At 52.5% G+C, this 6000-nt stretch overlaps 1 protein-coding gene across 3 annotated transcripts in view; it reads left to right on the top strand.

Annotated features, from left to right (window-relative positions):
* The first annotated feature begins 4130 nt into the window (after positions 1-4130).
* Positions 4131-6000, top strand: part of CTPS1 (CTP synthase 1) — a 31337-nt gene continuing 29467 nt past the window's right edge. For 2 of the 3 annotated variants that reach the window (XM_025856755.2, XM_025856753.2), the window contains exon 1: positions 4131-4369. The gene's annotated coding sequence lies outside the window, so the exon portion shown is untranslated. The remainder of the gene's footprint in view (positions 4370-6000) is intronic. The other variant, XM_025856754.2, reaches the window with a different exon arrangement.

Genomic DNA, 6000 nt, shown 5'->3' with positions numbered 1-6000 from the left:
TCTCATGTCCAAGTGAGGGTAACCAACTAATTCACTAAAGAAAGCTGGCTCAAGTGAGGCAAATCCAGTATAACACATTCGTACTAAAATAATATATAGTCAATAAGAGAGGATACAGACTGTGCACAGAATATCTCTTGAAAGACAAACAGGAAACTGGTAATACTGGTTGCTTCTGGAAGGAAAACTAGGTGGCTGGGGAATAGATACGTGAGGGAAGTTTTTACTGTGTATTCCTTTTTTTTTTTTTTTAAAGATTTTATTTATTTATTTGATAGAGAGCAAGACAGCACAAGCAGGGGGAGGGGCAGAGGGAGAGGGAGAAGCAGGCTCCCCACAGCAGGGAGCCCAACATGGGGCTTGATTCCAGGACCCTGGGATCATGACTTGAGCTGAAGGCAGATGCTTAACCGACTGAGCCACCCAGGCGCCCCTGTGTATTCCCTTTTACCTTCTGAATTTTGTACCATTTACATATCTGTTAAAAACTAAACAAAAATTTTAATTTTAGTATAAGTAGCCCCCATCTGGGCAAAACATACAAATTTAAATCAGTAGTTGTGGGCTCCTTCCTGCTCCATGGCTCACCCAGATAATCTGTTAGCACACCTGGCCAGGGGGACCACATAGTGATGCACAAGTGGAGAAAGCCACTCAAAGGAGCCTCAGTGAGGAAACAGTTAGCAAGATCTGGTGGGGGCAGAACAGAAAGGATTCAAAGTGAAACTTCACATGCGCTCTCAGGAGGGCATTCTTACTTTTCACTCCCGTCTTCATCATATGGAATATAGTAACAAGCATGGCATTCACATCACAGGGTGGTAGTGGGAATTAAAGTTATTAAAAGGTGAGGGAGAATTATACCGATAAGGGATCTGAGACAGACAAACGTGAAGTAATCTCAAAGAGATTACGATCGGGTGGGGAGGTGACACACAATCAGGCCTGCAATTTCAGCACCCTGTGATAAGTGTCTTAGGGAAGGCAGGGAGCGCGCCACGGGAGGCGCGAGTAGGAGCGGCACAGTCCTGGGTCACGTTCCCTAGGAACAAGGACAGAGATGGGGTTCTTGTGTAAGTGAATAACTGAGTAATGCTCTCAAGTGAAACCTGAAAGGGGGAAGCAGCATAGGGCAGGGAAGGAGCTAGACCAGAGAAGAGGTGTGTTTAGTTCAGGGGTTGGCCTTCCGATCAAATCCGTATTTCTATTTCTGTGACACATATTTTGTTCAGGTATTACACTTTTCGTGCTATGAAGACAGAATTAAGGAGCTGTGACCCTATGGCCCCCAAAGCCTAAAATACTATCAGGCCCTTTTCAGAAAAGTTTGCTGCCCCCTAGTGTAGGCCTCGGCCTGATCTGGGGGCGGGGGTGGGGGGGTGGGGTGGGGTGTGGAGCTCCAGAGCAGGCCCAGCATTGCAGAATTGTCCCACCTGGAGACAAGGTGCCTGTTTGTTCCTGCCGGGACTTTCATGCTTAGAAGAGCCCCAAACCTGGAGTTCAGGAGACAGGTCCGGGCTGGAAATATCAATTTGAGAGTCGTCAGAATATAGATGGTACTTAAAGTCTGGATGAGATCATGTAAAGAATGATTATAGAAGCAGAAGGGATCTTTTGAGCCCTGGGGCATACCAGTGTTTAGAGGTCACGAACAGGAATGGCTCCAGAAAAGGGCACCCAGAAGGAGAGGCCTGGGAAAGAGGAGAAAAACAGAAAATGCTTTCCTAGAAGCCTGGGAAAGAACACGCTTTAAGGAGGGAGTGACTAGCTGTGACAAATGCTGTTAGGAAAATGCTGCAGTCAGTTTAGGAGCGGGACCTGGGGACAGCATGGCTGCCCCCACAAGCCCACAGGGAGTCTGTGAGCTCAGGGTTGGGGAGAGGGGCAGTGCAAACAATGCAAATATGCACACGCGCACTCACACCATGCATGTCTGGCCGCACTGGCCTCTTTATCCGGGACCTGTGAGACTACGGCTGGGATACAGAGGTCTGGGAACACAGAGGTTAATTTTCGACAAGCACAGGTTCAGTGGAACTACGTGAGCAATAGCCTGATCAGAATGAGTTCCAGAGAAAGGGAGGGAATTGGGAGACGAGTGCAAACAGCACTTTCTAGGAGCTGTGTTGAAAAGGACACAGAGAAATGAGGGGTAGCCAGAGAATCATGTACAGTCAAGAGAGATCAAGAAATGATCTGGTAGAGAGGGGAGAACTGCTGGTGCACGAGGGGAGAATTACCAGAGTGACATTCTTGAGTTGATGAGAAGATATGGCGCTTGAAACAATGAGGATGGTTTGTTCACAGGACAGGGGGAGAAGGCAGAGCTTGTGTGCGGAGATAGAAACAGGCCGATGGATACCACACTGGGAGCTCAAGGAAGTTCTCCCGATGGCTTTTATTTTCTCAGTGAAATAGGAAGCAAGACCACTGCTGAGAACGAGTATGGGGGAGGAGAAGGCAGAGGTTCGAAGAAAGAGAGGAAAGGGTAAAGTGATCATCCAGAATACTGAATGGCTCATTCTTGTGTCTCCTGCAACATCTCTATTACTTCGGCAAGTATGTTCTCAGTGTCTATCATGTCCCAGCGCTAAGATAAACACCAAATGCTTCTTGAAAGAATGTGTGGCCATAGCACATCTTCAAATACATCCCAAGCATGTTTTAGATTTGGAGCTGAGTGCAGCTTGGGTAGCTTGGCAGGGTAGGAGCAGTGGTGATCCAGATTTGGAAGCCAGAAGCTCTCTTTGGGCCACTGAAGAAGTCTCCTAACTGGTTTCTTGGAAACCATTTGTTTGAGTCGTTTTCCTGAAAAACAAACTTGATCATGTCACAGCTTCCCTTTAAATCTTTCAATGAAGACTACAAGAGCTTGTGACAAATTGCTTCTAGGGAAGAAAACAGGAACATTGGGGTACAGAGGTGAGAAATTTTTCAAGTGTATCCTGTGTAGTGTTTGGAGGAAAAAAAAATTAACCATATGCATGTATTCACTATTTCAAAGAAAAACAAAATCCCCTCCTCAAAAAAATTTCTATGGCTTTCCACTGCCTGTAGGAGAAAGAAAATCCTCCACTAAGTCTATAATGCTCTGCATGGTATGGCCATGCCCACCTCTCCATCCTGATCTCATAATCTCTCTTGCTTTGGGTTTTCCCGACACTGCTACACTGGCCTTCCCATTCAGCTGTGCTAGACGCTTCTAGGCCTCAGAGCCTTTACACAGGCTTTCCTTTCTTCCTCACTCATTCTTACTCCCAACCTCTCCCTTCCCTTTCTTTGCCAGTAAATTTCAGTTGTCAGCTTTAACCTACTTTTCCAGGAGACGCTCTCTTGCCTGCATCCCCGATCTACACCAGACTTGGTCAGTTCCCACACTGGATACTCCAGCAGCAAAAATTTATGAGAATCACGATGAAGTGCAATTAGCTGATCACTTTGCCCCACTACGCCCCACTACACCAGGACAGGGTCCTCTGGAGCCCAGCACAGTGTGTGGCACACAGGGGGTGCTCAATGAGTGTTAGCTGGACGAAACTATATCTCTGGCGCCTTCTCCATCCAAAGCAGCCGCCCTCAGGGCGGATGAGGGGCAAGGAAGCCAGAGGTGGAAGGAGTCGGCGCCCAGCTATCCTTCTAGGCTTTCCCATTTAGAGACCAGCCGGGGGTGACACTACCGGTTCCTCGGGCCAGAGGGCGTGGCGGGAGAGATGGCCTGGGGTCGCACCACCAGCAGCCGTGAACGTGGTGCTCACAAGGTCGGACGGTTCAGAGACATGGTGTGATGGATCTAGCCTCCTCTAGAAGGCTGCTGGAGCCAGACGACATATGTGCCAGGTGTGAGTCCAAAAACGGCCTCTTCTGCAAGAGAGGAAGCCTGGACCACCGACTGCGGACAAAGGCTGCGAGGCAGAAAGGCCGCAACCAGCCTGGTCTCGAACTGCCGCGCGTCCAAGGCGTCAGCGGCGCTGGAACAACCCCGCACTGCCGCCCACCCGGACGAGAAAACGCGTCCCCCCCACGCCTGCGCACTCGGGGCCCTGTGCCCCGCGCACCCAGACCCCGCCCCGGGGAGGGCCCGCGCGCCCGCTCCGCCCCCCGCCTCTGCGTGCGCACCGCCTGGAGCCCGCCTCCGTGAAAGACTGCCGGGCGCATGCGGCCGGGCTGGTTCACTGGCGGCCCGGGGCCCAGCGCGCGCGTCGTACCCCTAGCTCCTTAGCTGACGGCAGGCCTGTAGGCCGGCCTCAGGTAGGCTGACTCCAGGGATCACGGGGGAACTGTTCTCCTGTGCAGGAATCGGCGGCGCGAGCTGAGCCCGGCGCGGGACAGCCACACCGCCGGTTGACAGACACCGTTTCCACCAATCAGGGTGAGGTGGCTCGCAGGCCTGACCAATGGGCTGCATGCCTAGCGGGAGTGGGGCGGGCAGCCAGGCCGGCGAGGAGCCGGCTCCCGCGCGCGGGGCCGCGTGGCTGGGCGCCGCTAGGAAGCCGGGCCGCAACGGGCGCGGGGCGGCGGGAAAGGCCGCGGGGCCGGGGCCGTGGGGGCCGGCAGTGCCCATTTCAGCGCGGCCTGGCTCGGCTGACCCGGGGGCCGGGGATGACGCGTGGGACCGGGAGGGCCGTAGAGGCGCGGGAGCCCCTCTGCTCAGCCCTCCCGGAGCCTCCCGGGCGGCCGCCGCTCGGTGAGGACCACCCCGGCCCTCGCCCCTCCGGGCCTGGCACACGGCCTCAGCCTGGCTGGCAGGCGGTTCAAGGTCCGAGACGCGCCGCCGCGTGGGGGGATGGATTCGGCGGCCTGGCCACGGCCCCTCCGGCGCGCCCCGACTCCCGTGGGCGGAAGGGGCCTTGCGGCTCGCCCGCCCGCCGGGCTCCGGGTGCGGCCCCTCCGGCCCCACAGCCGGCTCGCTCCCCTCCGGGCCGCCCGGAGTGAGCATGCTGCGTTTTTAAAGAAGTTCACTACGTTTGCGTGGCACACTTAGGTCCACACTCATTATAATGTCCAGTCCTCAACAGTCCTGGTGACAGGCGATGCGGGAGATTCTCACCCCATTTTACACATGTAAGGACCCGGGCTTCGAGCAGCTTGAGTGACCTGACAGGTCTCAGTACACAAGTGGTAGGCTGGAGGTGGTTCTCAAAACATTTTTTAACAACAAAAAAGCTTTTCTTCCTTTCCATCTTTGTTGAATTCTTCTGATGCATTTTTTTTTTAAGATTTTTTTTATTTTTAAGTAATCTTTACACCCAGCGTGGGGCTTCACCTCAACAAACCCCCAGATCAAGAGTCGCATGCTACACCAACTGAGCCAGCTGGGCACCTTCTTTTTTTTTTTTAGAATTCTTTTTTTGTTGTTTTATAAAGATTGTATTTTTAAGTAATCTCTATATCCAAGGTGGGGCTCGAACTCACAACCCCGACATCAAGAGTCGCTTGCTCTACTTACATAGCTGGCCAGGGGCGTCTGATGCATCTTAATTTATGTTCTGTGCTCAAAAACCTTCTGATGTGTCCATTGCCTTCAGAATAAAGTTCAGATAGGACACTCAAGTTTCCCCAGAATTTGGTCCCTTGCTTATATTTCCAACTTCTTTCCCACTGCCTTCCGCCTGTGTCTCCCTGTCTCTTTTCTTGGCCCTACCTCTGTTTTCTATAGGTGGCCTTCCCCTTCCTGTTCACTCTGTCCCCTTCCCCGTGCTTTATGTCTTACAGTGCGTCCGCTGCGAGTCTCTGGTCAACAGAGCAGGAGCATTCTGGATCCTCTCCCTGCCTCAGTTTCTCACACCTTCTTCTGCTGGGCCATGATCTGTACCTTGGTCTTGTCACTGAAAGCTTTCAGCTCTCTCTTCTCCAAGTATGCCTTTCATATGTTGTCCCTGTTTCCCACCATCACTGGATTACTCATTTATTTGTAAATGTTTTTTTCTCTGACTGGACTGCCAGCAGCTTGAGTTATAAGCCCAGATCTGATTAAGTTTTGGGGTCTCTGCTCTTCCCATA

This window comes from Callorhinus ursinus, unplaced genomic scaffold (genome assembly GCF_003265705.2).
Source record: "Callorhinus ursinus isolate GAN/ISIS: 27379988/994484 unplaced genomic scaffold, GSC_fseal_2.0 scaffold18, whole genome shotgun sequence".
NCBI classification, from domain to species: domain Eukaryota; kingdom Metazoa; phylum Chordata; class Mammalia; order Carnivora; family Otariidae; genus Callorhinus; species Callorhinus ursinus.
This window is presented reverse-complemented; position numbering and strand designations above follow the sequence as displayed.